General features: G+C 39.9%; 1 protein-coding gene across 1 annotated transcript in view; it reads right to left on the reverse strand.

The window, feature by feature from the left end:
- Positions 1-18,449, reverse strand: part of LOC122788261 (stonin-1-like) — a 1,416,105-nt gene that overhangs the window by 255,495 nt on the left and 1,142,161 nt on the right. The gene's annotated exons all lie outside the window — the stretch shown is intronic.

The raw sequence follows: 18,449 nt of genomic DNA on the forward strand, positions 1-18,449 counted from the left end.
CAGAAGGGGATTCATCATCAGTGTTGGCAAACCCCTAAAACATGATCCAGTACTACGGAAGTTATGGGCATTGATTCCCAAAATGATTTACAGGCAAAGTTTAGTATTGTCAAAATCAAAGCACATAAAAAATATAAGAAAAGGCTACAGTAAATGCTTTGGCAAATGTCAAAGCAAAGCAAGCAGCTGAAACAGGCGAGTGTCTAGACTGACATCAGTGTTTTAAACACACAGACAAGGTAATGCCAGTTTCCACCATTTAAAAAACTATCTTAAAATGATCAGACAGTCTAAATAACATGACAGAAAAAAACAAAATAATGTTTTGGTCAGGCAAGATGTTATGTTAAAGCAGTTCCGTCAGACAGTTAATGACATTCTGCAAAATGCAGATGCAGCTTTAAAATCAGTTTCTGCCTGACCGACAGATATAGACTGAGAGATTAAGCCAGAGTGCTAGACAGTTTAAAGGAAGTAAGCAGTATTGCAGATGCACATAGTAAATGTACAAAAACAGCTTGTAGACTAAGTGGTGAAAAGAAGGGGATGTAATACATGGTCTGATGAAAAAACAAACACAGGGGAACACAAGCAGCTTCTGCTCCACCAGGGTTATAGACAGATGCACAACAAAGTAGAAAATAGGCCACTAAACAGAATTGTCCATATTACAAAAGATGAAACAAGTCTTTCAGCTTTTCCCGGTTAGGGGTCACCACAGCGGAACTCTGGTCCGCTCATGATTGTCAGTGGATTTTTACGGTGCCGAGTTGCCAGCCCGACTCTCAGCCTTCAACGAAGGCACACCCATTCACGTTCGCACCTACCTGCATGCCTTTAGTGTCACTCGACCGTGGGGAGGACATGCAGACTCCACACAGAAGGCGCTCCAGCCGAGAATCGAACGGGAGAACCTCTTGCTGTGAGGCGACAACGCTAACAGCTGCACCACCACTGCCCCAAGTCAAATACAAAAGGGTATCTATGCAGATAATAGTGCTTCTTCAAAACCCAAAAATAGAGAAAGAAATCAAGATAAAGAAAATACATTAAGGGACAATCAGTCACAGGAACAAACACAGAGGGATACATACAAAATAAAGTATACCCTATGGAATACACAGAAAACCCAGATCATGGCAGGCAACAGGCATTAAAGCAATAAATTAACAAAATACAGGTTATCAGTTGGCAGCAAAGTACAGGGATCTTTTAAAGCAATGGAAGACCATGCTAGTATACAAAACTCAATTAATTAATTAAACAAAGGGGACAGAAAAGACAAAAATAAATATTACTTTATTGGTTTAATAAGCCAGGACAGATTCAGAATAAACACAGAAATAACCTACAGCCATACAGACACAAAGTAAAGTTAATACAAACATAGTGTAAAGTTAAAGTTAATACAAATACAGTAAATACATTTACAGTAGTACAAATGGTATATGCAAAACTAAACAATGCAATTAAATGTTAGGTATGTAAGTCCACATCTACGTCTGGAAATGGGAGTAACATTTAAAGGCAGTACCTATGACAAATCCTAAATGACAAAAGTAACAAGAGAGGGTCACCCCCCCCCACATTAAAAGTACAGTACGTCTCCAAAGGCAGCTTATGCATACAGCAAACGATCAATATTGGTAAAAAAAATAGTGACTGTAATGTCATATTTTCAAAGGAATGTGTTACATAAAATATAATAGCAAACAGTCTTATAAACAAACTAGTACAGCAAAAACAATTAGTCAAACTGGTGTAACTGCCATCTGAGTAATGCACAGCAATACATACAGGTAGCAAAGTACAGTCATTAAAAAATGGTGTTATTTCAGGAGCTGAATTTTTTCACTGGTATGGCGCCACTAAGGCAATATGGAAAGTTACAAAGTTGATAGCAAATGCAACTTATGGAGCTATCTCAGATATAATAGAGGAGATGTGTTATAAAACTGTCAGACAAGTAACTGTTGTTAACAATGAAGAAAGGCTATTAAGTATAAAAAAAAATCACATTTTCCTGTAAATATTCGTTTCCCAAAGCAATAATTAAATTATACTATGCAAAAGAAATATGCTTGTTTCTAATACAAGGCTTTGCCTTGTAAAGCAAGGGTTAACTTGACAAGATTTTGAAATAAATGCTTGTGTGTAACTGCAAGGCATAAATGCAGTTAAAATTAGATAAGTAATAGCGGTTCTGTGTCTATGGTGAGGTACTATAATTTCCGCATTAATTGCTCTTATCATCAGTATAAGATTTGTGTTAATAAAAGTATTAATCAAGTAACAACCACTGGTAATGTAACACTCTTTGAAGAAATAGCATTGAATGCAAGGGATCTGTATGTTGCAACAGACCAAGGGATTCAAAGTACTGCAGATCATATTGTGTTGTAAATTGTCTTACAATTTTCTTGATTTATTAAACAGGGAGAATTGATAGAGATTGTATAAATTAAAATGCTTTCCTCAAAATTATACTGTGTGTACAGTGAAGGAAATGTGCAAGGCCAAACAGCAGTTTTCAAAATAATATGACTTGCTTTGCAAGAACAGTTATTTCTTGTACATGTTCAGCTTAGATATTAACAACATATAGCTGTGGGCTTACTGTAAAGTCATCCTGTTATAGAAAAAAGGAAGTGGACTTTCTTTTAGCTTTCAGATGCAGAAATAAATGAAATAAAATACAGACAGTTCAAGTGACACAAAAGATGATGTGGAGAGACTTTTTGTGAAGTATTCAGATACAGCAAGGACCAAAAAGGACATAAAATAACAGACAGAAACCAGAAGAACAAGTCACAAGGATATTAAAAATAACATTGGTTGAAAGAGTATATAAACTGGACAGTATATTGCACTTTTTGGTGAGGCTCTTGGACTGAGTGTTCATCTGTCTTTTCAAGTGTCTTACCATGTTATAATAGAATTGAAATAACTCTGAAAGAATTAACTGATTGGCAAGAATTTGTTCTAATACAAATAAAGAATAAAAGATACAGTAGTACGGGTGCCTGTTTAGTCAACTTATAGACATTTCTTGCAGTAAGTAATGAATTAGGGCTACTCACTAGTGAAGGTGCACCTGTTCCAACAAGTTTCTCTCTATTCTTAAGCTTTTCCTGCACAAGTCTGTACAGGTCTCATGTCAATGCTTAACATTGGTAATGAAGTCTGTATGCATGCATTCCCCCATACATGCAACTAGTGCTGGGTCTTATGCACAGATCAACTCTTTGGAACAATAATTTTTTGTAGGGAAACAAGCTTGTGCTAGATAAATACTACCCAACAACTATATTCTGTGAGACATGCAAGTATTACTGCAATAAACAAATGTACAACGCCAAAGAAGCAGGGAAGATGGAAGTTTATTGTCCTTAATGAAACAGTTACAGCTCCCATAAAGCCTCACTGTTTCAGGAGGTTTAGTCCTACAAATGTGTCAACTCATTACATCTGAATGACGCCTCCAGGTGCATCTGCAGTTAACTCCTACTGACACCTCTAGGCATCAAATACTGCTTGTTCATATTTGCATCAATAATTCCAAAACCATGTTATGCACAAGGTTTTAAAAGATTTCATCTTAAATCTTACAGAATGGCAAACTGCATTAATATTTGACCTATTTCTATTGAAGATAAATAGATATTAACTGTTAACTTATATAGATATAATTTTCATATTTTTCTAAATATCTCAACAACCAAGTAACAGAGGCAGAACTCCTTAGCCTCATATGAAACCTCTCAGCTAGATGAATAAAATGCTGCTGCCAATGTGTGTAATTTGAGTGGTGGCTGAGATATTGTAAGTTGCTTACAAAATATTACAAATGTAATAGTTATTGTGCTTTCTGTGACTTACAAAATTTGTTTTTAATACCTAGAACCTTAAGAATACTACCACTATAAAAATAGTTTGTGCTGAAGAGTTTGCCATTTATAATTCTTTCATAAACCCCACAGTTCCAAAGATGACATTTGTTTGAAGTGTGAAGACAATTTGATTCTGTCCAAAAGCTTAAAACTTCCCACTGGAAGTTGCAGTGCAAACTTCCTGAGCTCCACTGTAACAGTGTAACAGTTAAGCCACTGCAATAAGTCATACCATACACCTCTCAACTGGATATATTTTCGCAGAATGTCCAGATTTTTGCCTTCTATTTTTGGTCCATTTTTCATAAAATTGTGTTTTTCTGGCAAATTAGTGGCAAATCATTAAAGACTGAAGTTAGAAAATAATGACAGACATTTGAATTTTAGACTTCATACCCTTCAGAAAATTCATGCTAATGCAAAACCTGTTATTCTATCAACTAAGTCTGCAAGAACAATATTTCAAAATTGTTCCTATTTGTACCACTTTTTTATGGCTTTATCCAGATTTCTTACTCTAAGAGGTTGAGAGGTATGGTAACATTTGAGGAGAATTCAAAGAGAATTAAAGGAGCTCTTGTAAGCACAGCATAACCGAAGCTTGCTCAATTTGTAGCTGGACTTCCAGTTTGCAATATTTTGCAAAAATGTGAACAGTGCTGCTTTCTGAAGTCCACTTCAGTTAGTGGTGGCTCTACAGAACAGCAGGAAAAGCCTTTTTCACCCTTCATAGATGATACAGAGTTGCCAGATTTCCTGAGAGAATGTGACATTCTGCTATGAATCTTCACTGCTCGTGGACTGAATTTGTAGTGTTCCCCTAGACTACATTGCATGTATGTGACACACATACAAGTGAATATTAATTGTTAAAAGCCTATTCCACAAAAATCAGACTGAATCTACAACTCTGAAGTGAAATAAAAGTCCTCCAAAAATCACTCAATCCATACAGGATAGGGTACTTAAGCAACTTGGCACCACCCTAACAAAGCCAACTCTAAGGCTGACAGCGCCACAACATGCTAAAACTGCAGATTCAGGTCTTCGCAATGCAGCCAGCATGAGTGACTATGATTTGAAAAGAATAAATGAAAAACACTCCTCCTCTAGTCTTGTAGACTGATAGTACTTGTAGCTGAACTGACTGATTACAAACAACATCAGAAAGCAAGCACAAAGGAAAGTGTTGACTTTAAATATACCCTTTCATTATGAAATATAAGAAAGCTTACACATTAGGGTTTACAGCTCTGTCATTTTCCCTCCAGACTTGACTGTCACTAAAAATGTTTTTCATGAAAAGTGTTAAAGATTTGTTAAGTTTTTTTCACTGGTGTATACTAGGCTAATGACCACTAAGGCCTTTATAAAGTCTCGGTGTGCAACCCAAATGTGTCCAAATGTGTCCCCTGAGTTAATGGAACTTAAACGTTTATGCGAAGGGGTGTATGTTGGTTAGGACAAAATTTATTTACTGCCTCTGTTCAGAGTCATGGATACCACACTAGGGGGTGAATTTCCAATTTCTCATTCACTGGTCCAGGCTGAATAGACTCTTAACATGGATAGGAAGTCTACTCTAGAGAATGGGAATTCTGAGATATACATGTGTCTCACTGACATCTCCTACTGTCACAAGCAAAATAATTTTTTTTAGATCTAGTAGTTCTACTGCTATGTTTTGAGGATTTGCAAAGGCACCAACAGAGTGAGATACAAACAAGTCTTGTATGCCAGGCATCGATTGCTTCTCAATAATTTGAGAGTATACAGTAGGGCTTTGAGGCAATCCACATATAACATTGTGTTTATGCCCCATTTCTTTTTGTATGGAACCTTTGTGGACATTCTAGTTGTTGCATGCGTCTGGTACATACTGAAGGGGGCATTATACTGAATGATGGGTCTGATGAAGGCCAAATACAGTGGCAAGATGACTTCCTTGCACCTGGATCCAATGCCTTAACTTATAAGTTGGGCACCATAGAATGATTTCTTTACTACCTTGGACACATGTTGGTTTAAGGTCAAGTTACTATCTACATGGGTTGGCAAATTCCTGACGACCATGTCTACTCTTATGGGTGTTTTACTGATGACAGTTTCCCTGGGTGGCCAATGTCCCAAAAAGTACTATTATCCATTTCTTGCGATTGAGTTTTAAGCCGTGGCTTTGGCACCAGTCATTTGTCTGTGTTACACCCTCTTGCAAGATGTTACTGTCTTGCAGGAATTCTATGACTGCTCCTAGTTTGCAATCATCTGTAAATTTTGTGAGTCAAAAGCCTCTGACATTGGCCTTGACTTCTAAGTAGTAGATGCCAGATAGGAGCAGGTCCACTATGGGACCCTGAAGGACTCTGCTGATGACTGGCTTCTGTGTGAATGTGGTTTCACCAATCTTAACTTCCTGGCTCCTACCTGCAAGCCATCTTTCAATCTGGCATGTTACATAGGAGTTCATGCCTAATTCCATAAGTCTGATAAACAATGCCAGTGGGGTATTGTATCAAATGCCTTAGCCAGGTCATGGTAGGCAGTATGCTCAGTTTTACCTTCATCCATTGACTTAGTGACCTTCTCAAAGTCCACCAAGTTTAGCAGGCATGACACTCCTTACAAACTGGTTATTAAGCGGCAGTCTAGTGTCTGAAGGTTTCCCCGAGTCTCCATTTATCATTTCCATAATTCATTCCATGGCTTTGCAAATAAGACTAGTCAGTCATAATGGGTCTGTAGCTTCTGGGATCTGTTGATGGTCCGCCCTTATGAACAGTGATGATCGCTGCAGTCCCCCATCTGGTTGCATAAAGCCTGCTCTGAGACTATAGTTAAATAGAGACTTCAGTAGTCCTAACATCATATTCAGGAAGCATACAAGGATATTACCCAGGCCTATTGAGGCTGTGTTCTTGGCTTTATCAAGAGCAGCTAGAACCTGCTCCCTACATATAGTTGAAGGGGTTATGTTTAAAGGTATTTTCTGGGAGGTTGCTGGGGGTGAGTTGGTAGATAATGTTTGAAATGAATTTGTCAGACAGTGGATTTGCCATATCAGCTGGCTCAGTGAATGTGGCACAATTTACCACCAGTTCAACACACTGTTGTGCGCTAACTTTAAGGGCTCTGACATAGATGAAGGCCTTATGGTTGTTGTTTGCCTGGGAGTCTATTTTGACCTCAACACTGACTTGAGTTCTCTTAGCTCTTAGTCGTCCATTTAGTTTGATGAGAGAGCTCTCATCTTTCTGAGAGTTACACCTCTTGATTTTCACCATGACTTTTTTTCCCCCTTTTGTTATATAACCAGTTTCATTTACAATTCCATCACGGTAGATTTTTACAGTTAATTTTGGACTTTGTTATGATAGGTACAGCAGCCTCTATGCAGCCATTGACATGGTTGTAAACAGTTTCTCTAAAAAAAATCAGTATAGGTTGTTGTGTTCTCTGGGTTTGGGGGGCACTGAATTTTGACAAACTGTCGCTTAATAAAATGTAGTTTGCTTTGGAATAGTTCCTAACTGTTAACAAGGTTTACTGATGTAGATCAAGATCCCTCCCCCTTCAGTCATAGTCTATGCAGCTGATGGTCCAAATGTGTGGAAAGTACTGAAACCTTGCACTGGCGGGATACTTTCTGTTATTTTACACCATACCTAAGTAACTGCACAGATGTGTATATTCTCCAGTGTGAGGTGAGCTTGAAGGGAGTGGAACTTTCTTTTTACGCTCCTAGCACTGGACACTAACACCTTAGGTTTCCTTGGGTTGATTTTGCTATGTCAGAAGGTTTGTCAAACTGGCATTGCCTAAAAAGGCTGTATGGGGAGGAGAAGGTTTTAGCACATATTCAGAAGTGTTAATGTGTCAAATAACTTCCACACAAGGCACCAGTTCATCAGAGAACAATCTCCTTTACTGCAAAGAAAGGCATGTATGTGGGAGACTAGGAAATCAAGATCATGTCACCTCAAGCTACTAGAATCATAGCATTTTATACCATTTTTTCATCAAAAGCAACATTACTGCAACAATCATAAAACTTCCACTGACCAATTACAAACGAATGCTACAGCATTAATTTTGCTAAGATTTCCTGACTGCTTGTTTATGATATTCTATATTAACATATTAAGCACAAGTTCTGAATTACATGATAAAACTTTCTACTCAGTCCAAATAAAGACGTTATGTCTTATCATAATGTTCCATCTTGTGTTGTCGATCTTCACTAATCCTGGATTGCGGGCTCGGTTCCGAGCCTCAGAACCTACTCAGACGTTTTTCCAGCTCGTGCTTCCCATAACTCTCGAGTTAGGCTCTATCTGTAATGCTCCTTACTAAATTACCTCAGATCGACTTCGACTATAATAGTGACAGATAGACAAGAAAGAGACCATGTGTGTCCCTACAATGAAACCAGTCTTTGGGAATATTTGGTCTACTAAAAGTCTTAGGCAGGGGGAAGGTTAAGGATTAGTGAAGACTGACATCATAGATGGAGCATTATGGCAAGACAACTTCTTTATCTGATATTATCAATCTTCACATAATCCTGGACTGTGGGACAGAGTCCCAAGTTACTTGAATCTTGGGAGGTCTCATGAAAGAATATTCCTGAGCACCATCGAACCGAATGATGCACGTCCACCATAGAGACCTGGTCCAGTTTGTAATAGAAACATGAGGAGATGCCCATGTAGCTGCTGCACAAATGTCATCTAAAGAAGCTCCAGCATGACAAATTGCAGAAGTGCTACAGCTCTAGTTGAATGAGTTTTCACAGGATGTGGTGGGTGAAGTTCCTTTGAGTGATAAAGGTGATAGGTTCATAGGTAGGTACTAGGCTATTGGCCCTAGGGCCTATATAAGCCTAGCCAAAAAATGTACCCTGGCTTTCGCCACCCAAGAAAATTATTTTCCTATGCCCCTGTCCAGCAGAGCCAGAGAAGTGATCCCTGGGGTGAATTTCCCATTTCCCATCCAATCAGAGTGCTAATGAGGAGCTCTGTTTGACATAGATAGGTAGTCTGTTCCAGAGTATGGGAAGTCTCTGGGACAGGAATCTATCCCTCCAGCATGTTCTGTTTATTGTGGTGACAAGGTTTATGTCCCTAGAGCGTGTAGCTCGGAGGGATTGGGATTTCTTTAAATGGAGCATGTCCAACAGCTCTGGGTTTGACATAGCTTCCCAAACCTATCCATAGTCCTAGACTCCTTGTTAGAAGGATGGATAGCAGGACTTTCTTCTGCAAGTTCCTTTTTGGTGGTTGCCGCTATCACCATGGCATCTACAGGAATATCTTTGGCCAATGTTGCTCATCCTTAGGGGCAGACAGAATCTGGTCAGGTCTCTTGGGGATCGGCTCGATGGAGTCAGAAATCTTCCAAGCCTGCTGAGCGATCAGTTTAATAAGATTGTCAGCTGGTGGAGAGATCCAAGTGGTAGATGGCTGGGCACAAAAAGCTTTCAGGTATACAGATTCCTCCGGTGAAGGTTGAAGGGAAGTCCAGCCACTCCTCTGTTTCAGGATTTCTAGGATGTCCCGGAAGGAATCATCATCAGGGGGTGACCTAGGGGAACTTTCCCCTTCATCAAAATCAGTATCTTCTGTGAAAGACTCTTCCAGGTAGTCCACTGCTTCCTCTTGCACTTTATCTTCAAAGGTACCTCTTTGGTGGGATGTTCCAGACAGCTAGCCAAAGAAAAAAATCACCATGGTGGCTCGTTCCTGAGGCTTCTGTGCCCTCTGTTCAGAGGATAAACCTGGAGGAAGCTCCGTTCAAGGGAATGTACAAGATACTTGGCCTGACAGGGATGGCATAAACTGCGAGCCCACAATGGACAAAGCCTTCTCCATGGCCGGAAATGTAGGCCCCGCTGTAGAGGGATGAGAGCCCGGAACCATGGCCCCACCCCGCACCAAGGAAGCCACATCCAAGGTAGAAGTCAAGGTCAAGCTTATGAATGCTGAAGCCCAGAGGGGCATGGAGAGCTCCAAAAGTATTGAAGTCGAACTCTGTCGCTCAGAACCAGCAATGAAGCCTCGACCCCTGGAGGTCTCTGGTTCTAACAAACAGGAAGAGCTCAAAGCAATCATTGGTTCCGGAGAAGTAGCTTTAACCAGCACTGAGGCGGTCAGAGCTGGGAAAGTTGGTACCAGCACCTCCGAAATCTCATCTGGAGTTGGAGGAGGAATCTGAATGGGTGTCGAGGAAGGAATAGCTCTGGAGCCGAGTTGGCCTGGATCCGAGGATGGAGGCAATCCCCTCGCCATCAGGAGCTGGTCGACCAGTTTCATAATATCTGACTCAGAAAGGCTCTTAGTAGACTGAATACAGGAGGCTGATGGGGCCTAGATGGTCTGTTTCAAAAAGGGACTTGGTGGGCAGTCAGAAAAAGGGCCCACTGATGGAGAATAAGAAACCCTTGGTAAGAAAATAGGACAAGGCTGTTTTGGTACCAATGATTTAGCTGGCACCGAAGTTCCAGATGTCTGCACCAAAGTTTTGTCTCCAAGTTGAATCATCTTCACCTACCAGTGCAGAAGATGCAGTCGATGTCGTAGGTGGTTTGGTCAATTTAGCAGGCGGTTCCAAGGAACTTGTTGGAACCAAATGTGGTCATTTTTTAGTTTTGGATGATGAAGAGGAACAGCCAGCTTCAGTCTTGGGACCAGATATCGCCTCTTCAAAATCGCTCTTCAGGAGACCCTTTAAAATAAGTTTGTTTCTGCGCTCAGTCAAGGTTCTGGTGGAGAAACCATGACAAAAAGCACAATCCTTCTGTATATGGGGACAGCACCTAAACAATATACACAGAAAGTATGCCTGAGTTGGGCATTTTTCTGTTGCATTTTTGGCATCTCTTAGCAGAATTATCACCCATGGTAACAAGATAAAGGCCTAACGCACTCTACCACATGCACGCAGAGGAAAACGAAACAGATAAAGTCTCTCTCTCTCTCTTTTTTTTTTTTTTTGGAAAAGGGGAAAAAAATTACCAAAGATGGTAAGGAAGATTACCCTGAAGTAAAGGAAGCAGAAAAAGGAAGTACCAGCAATGGTATATTAAACTACCGAACGGCAGAAAGTAAAGTAAGGGAGAAAGCACTTACACACACACTAAAATACGAGAGGAGTGGGTAGAAACTATAGAGAATATAATAAATATAGAAGATTTATAGGAAAAAAGGAGATAAAGACAAAAAGATTAGAAACTTACAATATAATGCCAAAGCTCGAGAGATAGGGTGGATGCGTCTGACACCATAAAGTGGCAAACGAGCTGAAGTAATTTAGTAAGGAGCATTATGGATACAGCCTAGCTTGAAAATTTTGGGAGGCGCGAGCTAGAAAAATGGCAGTCAGTTCTGAGGCTCAGAACAGAGCCCACAGTCAAGGATTACGCGAAGATTGACATCAAATCTTATACTTTTCTAATCATGTCAGAACCCGCTATAAATAGGAAGAAAACGGACAGATACATGTTGAAAAGCACTTGAGATTTCATTCTGCTATGAAAGCATATTAGAAATGAAATGCACATACCAACATTTTTCCCTTCTCTGTACTCACCCTTCACATTCCCTCATCTGATGCTGTAAGGCATCACCCAAACCATAACATTTTTCTATGACTGGACAAGGACTACAACTTTTCAGATGAACGGACACTCTTTCACATGCTATCAGACATTTTTCACATGCAGAACACAAATATGACTTCTGCGGAGAGTTCAAATGGAGTCGGAGGGCTGCTATCCAACTGGCTCCTGATTCAATGCAAACATCTTCTATATGTGACATGTCAAAAAGAGCCTTCTGTGCCTGCAATGTTGACTGGATGTAAATATTTTAAAATACATCAGTTCTCAACTTAGCCCAGTTCCAGCTTTCAGCTGTTATGTTGTACTTCATTTTCTCTGTCAACAAATCTTAAGGTAGGATTTTTGAGGCAAAGGCTACTACTACACTATGTCACCCATTGCTACTATACTGATCATTATCAGAGTCTCTCTCACTCTGAACTCTCATCATAATTTTCCTTTCCAAATTCAAAGTTCTTTGGCAGCATTTTTGGCAAGTACCTCACCTCATATTTTATTAAACCATTGGTCCTCCACTTTCATTTTGGCTTTGCTTAGAATGAAGCACACTTACATTCCTCCATGCCTCACAAACACCTGAGAGCTCCATCCTGGCCAAGGATGATTCCAGACCCTTTCACTCTGGGCAATCAGTCCATTTGTAGTATACATTGCGTCTCATTGCAATCCTTTAATTTATGGTACAAAGTTTCTTTAGAGCTGTATAAATTTAACCTGAGCATTCAGCCTCAGCAGGTGCTTTCCTTGAAAGCATGTAAAGCTGAAATATTTTTCCCACTGCCATTGTTCTTGTAGTCCCTTCTACAAAAAAAAAAAAAAAAAAACTGTCCATCAGAACAGAGGGGAGATTTGGGCTCTGACCAAACACAAGCTAGTAAGGACTGCAGTTGTAAACATTTTGAAGAGCAATGTTTGCCATAAGACCCATGCAGTTTCCCACTCACATCCACTAATACCTTTAACTTCTAACTTTTCTGTTTTATGCTTGATTGTGTCTTTTTGGGAGTCCATTATTCCAACAGCTAAATTATGCCACAGTCATAGCTTCATTACAGAAGTTTTCTGTTATACTCTTAATTACATTATTGAATTCTCCACTACGGTCAATGAATAATCTCCAAGGTGGACCTTGCTTGCTTATACAACAATGCAAATGTATTTACAATGTAATTGTCTCAAGAGTTCATAATTATTCCAGTACAGAAATGTGTAAACTGACCTATACCAAGGTGGTAACCAGGTGTTGGATTAAAGCTCATGTTAGCCCATTGCTTTTTTTGTGTTTACAACAGCTCTCATTGCACTCGGGGGCTGTACTTGAGGCAAACTTCACAACTGTCTACCAGTTACAAGATAAATACATACAGGGCAATTGTTTCCTGACTACAAAGTATTTTCTATAATCTATACATAGAAGCATATCCAAACTGGAAATACAGTTTAATACTTCCAGCTTCTCCTCTCTGGTTGTGGTGTATGAAACAATATCTCATTCTCACAATGACCTATGAACTACCTGCCTACAGGCTTTGTCTAGAATGGAGCTACAGTAATGTCCAGAGATAGTGAATTCAATAATCAATGGCTGTTTAAACATCACTTCTTTGACATTTCTGTGTCTAGGACTGTTTTTACCCATTTAAGGGTATCTCTCTTAGCAACAAAGGTATACCAAACTGAACTACTACACATGTCCCTTCAGTACTTTGTCTACTGGTGGAACATACTACTATTCCATATCCATACAAGACTCCTACTGCTAGGTATATCAGTTTTCATTAACTTTTCTACCTCAGATTGATTTAGCCTACTACTTGTGATGCCTGTGCCCTGGCCCAGCAATCAAGGAGCCTCACCACTAACACCAGTGAGGGGCATCTTATATAGGAGGAAAGGGTAACAAATACACACAGTAAAGATGCCCTTGCCCAGGACTCAAGGAGCCTCACCACTAACACCAGTGAGGGGCATCTTATATAGGAGGAAAGGATAACAAATACACACAGTAAAGTGCAATTTCCCTTAAGAGCACACAGAGATCACAGTCAGTAGGGGCTGGTCGCTCCCTTGCTCTCCAGGTCCCCAATAAGACTCCCCACTGGCACAGCTATAAGGTCCAGATCTCAGCCTAGTGGGAAAGCTAAAACCTCCAGCACCCTCTCTGTCCAATCAGTGCTTTGTGTCCCTGCCCAAGTAGCTGACACACAGACTTTAAGAGTTTATATAACCACACAGATACTCCAGGGGAAGGCTGGCACAGGTTCTCCAGCTGTGCCCCTTTTTCTCCAGACTATGGTAGTACCAGCTGCCACCACCCACTAATATTTATCAGCTACTCAAAGGCCATTAAAAGGATGTCCAATTATTACTGTGCAATATTATTATCCAATTGGTAGCATCATCCAGGGCTAAAGCTATTGGAGTGGCTTTGTACAATTTTACCAAAGGCATGCAAGTACTCTAAAGAGCTTAAATTATCTCTACAAAAACAGCTACAGTTGAAAGAGTTTAAACATATTTAATAAAAAAATAGTCAAAACACAAGACAATACTTTTTACTACACATTGCTAGTTAAGAGTTCAGAGATCACAGAGAAATACTTAAAATGATTCAGTAGTACAGTTCTGACATCACAGAAAAACAGTCTAATCTTTCTAGTTTCTAGCTATTTCTAAGAGAAAATACAAACCTAAGATAAACTTACATATAAAGCAAGACGGTGCTGATGAGTGGGATAGTCAAGACAAAAATGTTTAATGCTCTCTGATTCTCTCTGTTTTTGAAATCACATTCCTGGTTCACATTACATCATTCTTCACAATTCCCTGGGTTCCCAGGCTAACAGAAACTGCATTTACATTCTTCACCTCTGGGCAGAAACCAGAGCAATAAAGAACATTTATGCATGCAAATTCTGGCCATTAACTCTGGCCTTAAAACAATAGGCAGGATGCCTCACTCTAGACTTACTGGTTCTGAGTTTTAACATCAAAGGGTCACAACATGCTTTACTTGGTCAGTAGAGTGCACTGCTGTTACATTTTTTCCAGTTCCACATGTAACATTATTTATACCATTTAAGACACAAGCCTGCAATTTACATTAATATTTACAGATGACAGAATTATCTCCAAATTTCTATCTGGCTAGGCTGGCAGCCTTCACCTATCTTAATCCAATCTTCACACTACTGACATAGCCATGCATGCAATATCAAGTCACATATAGGCTAAAAATATGCATCACAAATGGTTTCTTTGGCAAATAAAGTTTTGTGTTCTTCCATATCATCACACACATTACTTGTTCACCTCTGTTTGGAGAGTCTTTTGCCCAGAGATAGGTAGTTTGACATTTGGCATGAATGGACCTCCACTTTACTGGTTTCATACCTGACAACGGCAGTACCTCTGAGCTCCTCTGACTGCCCAATTTGCTAGGTCATTTCTGCTCTGTGAAATATGCATTTTGCTTTATTTTAATGCACACTGTTTTTCCCCAAAGATGTGCTTTAAAGCTGATTTAATTTAATTGAATTTAACTTTCAAAAATCCACCTTTCACATTTAAGCATTCAGTACTCAACAGCTTAGAAGCAAGCACTGCATATAGGAACACCATATTATATTTTTGCATTTGACTATAACTTTTCTCAATATCAATCGTTATCTGCCACAGAAACTCTCTGATAATCTGATCAAAGTTAGAGTAGGTCTCATATGTCTAACCATTTTCAATGGAAAACATCAATCACAGTTATTAAAGTCAAGTCAAAGAAAAATTTGTCATTCAGAACTACACCACAGTGTAGCTTAACAAAATTGTGATGCTTCGCTCCCAGTGCAAAAACATACATACAGGAAAGAAGAATATAATACAAATAAAAGTAAAAATATAACATAATGACCAGAACACTTTACATATAAATAGAACTGAATAGCAACATGTGCATGCATTACTATAATGCAAGAACTAAGCAGCATATGGAAAATGGACATCTGTGTTCAAATTATTTGCTAAAATTTCCATTGCTAAGTCCCTAGCTCTCCCAGTAATAGTGCAAGGACATGCTTTCATTTTTCCACCTCACTAAACAGAATCCAAATCACAACCCTCACTTTTACATCGTTCATAGAGCTTTATTTATTTATTTTTTTTGATAAAAAAACAACACACACACAGGATTCTACAGTTGGAAACCATCTACTACTACCAGTGATAAAGTTGATCAAACTAGTCAAACTTTCAAGACACATGGATTGAACATTCACATTGCACTAACACCAAGCTACACATACACATGTGCATGCACCCACTCATCCACACAAACACAAGCACACCCCCACCCACCAACACCATAGTCTACTCTAGCCAACAAGTCCACCAGATATTGCAGGACAGTATAACGCCATTACAAAACTGTCACAAAGCAAAATGGGAAATGCTGCAATAAGTTTCCAGTAAAAAGTCCCAAACAAAGGAAGCAACTACGGACTTAACATCACCTTCTCCAGTATAACTTAACGGATCAATGGATGGACAGGATTGTTTACCAATGACCTCAACAGGAAGGCAGATTTAACTATAGCTTTAAAGAAGTCAGAGGGAAGGAATCGGAATCCTGATGAAAAGTGAATGGAGCTGCTAAATATGCACCTAAAGATAGAAGGAACTAAAAGTTAATTACGTGAGTAAAATATTTAAGACAGAAGGAAATGAAGCAGTAAATGGATTCGGCCATCTAGACATGGTCCATATGGAGAAGAGCATCCATTTACTGAGGTCTTGAGTACATTAAAAAAAAAAAAAATCTCAAGATGTGATTTGAGCAATCTGGAAGAACATTAAGGATTACTTTCCATTAGAGGAAGTGGAGTGACCAGGTGGTTAGATGCAGAGATTAAAAGGTCTTGATAACCCCTATCTGATGAATGGGACAAGAGGATCCAGAGTGGACAAAGACGGAGAAAAAAACATCATACCACTCTGTGCAGAAATGGGACGAAAAGAATGATTATGGATGCAGGTGTGTGCGTTGCCTAAAATTATGAACAAGGCTTACCAGAGGAAATGGGATAAAATGTGTAAAGGAGTCCGGGGGGGTGGGGGTGGGGGTGAACATTGGACCAGTGCATCTTTGGGGCAGGCTTGCTGGTGGAGGGTATAAGGAATGGAAGCTGCTGCCCTTCATATTTGTTGGTGAGGCAAGGAAGTCATTGCAGGGTTTGCTTCCATGATTGAAAAAAATATGTACCACTGAGGGGGTTAAGGGTCCACTTACAAGACATCAGCAGACAATGGTAGAGGCTGTCCAATAGTGAACAGACTTCCACAGTGGTTGGCTATCAGAAAACAGACAACATAGCCCATTCTCACACACACACAAAGCCTCTTGACAAAGGGAATGTGCTTGTTTACGTACCATATCTCTGACAGTGGTAGAGTGTATGGCTATCAGACCCTGGGGCTGGAAGTCCTTAAGTGCTAGTACAGTTAAAAATACTACCATAAGCTTTAATACACAGATGTGAAAATTTGCCTCTTGGGTCTAGACAGGCATCTTAGGCAGTTTGAGACTCAGTGCTTGACGCTCTATGGCAGAGGCAAGTGAGTAGTTGCTTAGAGTGGGCCATCCTTTATGAGGCTGAGCAGACAACCACCATATTAAATGTTTGTTGCAAGCTCTTCAGATCCTGATTTACTACAACACTGGCTTTGATAGCTCTGACAACTGAACTCTCTCTTACTGCCCATTTAAGTACCATTATGTCAGTGTCAGTGGTTCAACAGGTAGTGCACACACCTTTGAAAAGGATCAGAAAGATATGGACTCTATTCCCATGGCAGCTACTTGAATTAACTTTCCAATACTGACACTGCAGTGCAGTATAAGGGTTGGTGGCTGCACTCCTGAGTGAATCACCCTTCAGCCTGGATATTAAACCAAGATCCTATCTACATGAGTTGGTGGTAGCTCAGGTGGCTGCAAGAGTTACAACACTTATGGAAAAGGGAGTAAGGGGATCTTCCATGGTGCCCTGTCCAATTTTCATTTAGTCAATATGAATACCACTTCAGCCTCCCCGAATAAAGGGGGTGGGAGGCATTCCCCTAATAGGCCTAAACATGGCAACAAAGAATGAGTAAATTAATATGGTACTTTGCTCCGAGATCTAGAATTCTAATGCAAATAGGAGTAGATGCTGAGTGAGGAAGTGAGGATTTAAGAGCAGAGATAGTGAGACTGAACAATGTTAACAGGCCGTCTCAAATGTAGCTGGGAAGGTTCCCAACAGGGATTTCACAAGGATCACTGCTCTACCCAGAGAACGTACAGTTGTGCAACATCTTATCATAACAGTAGATGCTCTTCTCTTTACTGTTGCAGTATTTTTTTACCAAAGGGATTCCCTGCCAAGGGTAGCGTAACACCCAGCCAGTATACCAAAGCCTTATGATTTGATAGATGTCCTATATCACATATATGCTCCCTGCTCACTGCGCAGGCATAAAGGTGACATACAGATGTACATACCTCAGAAATGGAAAGCCCTAGGAGGATCAACAGTCCAAGGAGTTAGGATGAACATGTGCATCTAGAAGGAGAAAAAGAAAAGAGCAAAAGGGGGATGAGGGAGAGAACAAATATTCCAACAGTGAAGAGGAGGACAGCTATTGTTCTGGAAATAACATCCACTTTGTGATGCTTAGTGAAAGTATGGACAGAGATCCATGTAGCAGTCTCAAGGATGGATCTGGTATCCAATCCTTTGAAAAAAGCACCAGACGACGCCACAGCTCTGGCAGAATGCACCTTTACAGAGGTTAGAAAACGTTTGCCATGAAAGCAGCAAGAAAAAGAAGTGGCCTCAGAGATCCACGAGGAAATGGTTTGCTTACAAAGAGCCAAACCAAGAGATCTGGGATGAAAGGAAGCAAGAAGT

Source organism: Protopterus annectens, chromosome 1.part2 (genome assembly GCF_019279795.1).
Source record: "Protopterus annectens isolate FY-2018-M chromosome 1.part2, PAN1.0, whole genome shotgun sequence".
Taxonomy (NCBI): domain Eukaryota; kingdom Metazoa; phylum Chordata; order Ceratodontiformes; family Protopteridae; genus Protopterus; species Protopterus annectens.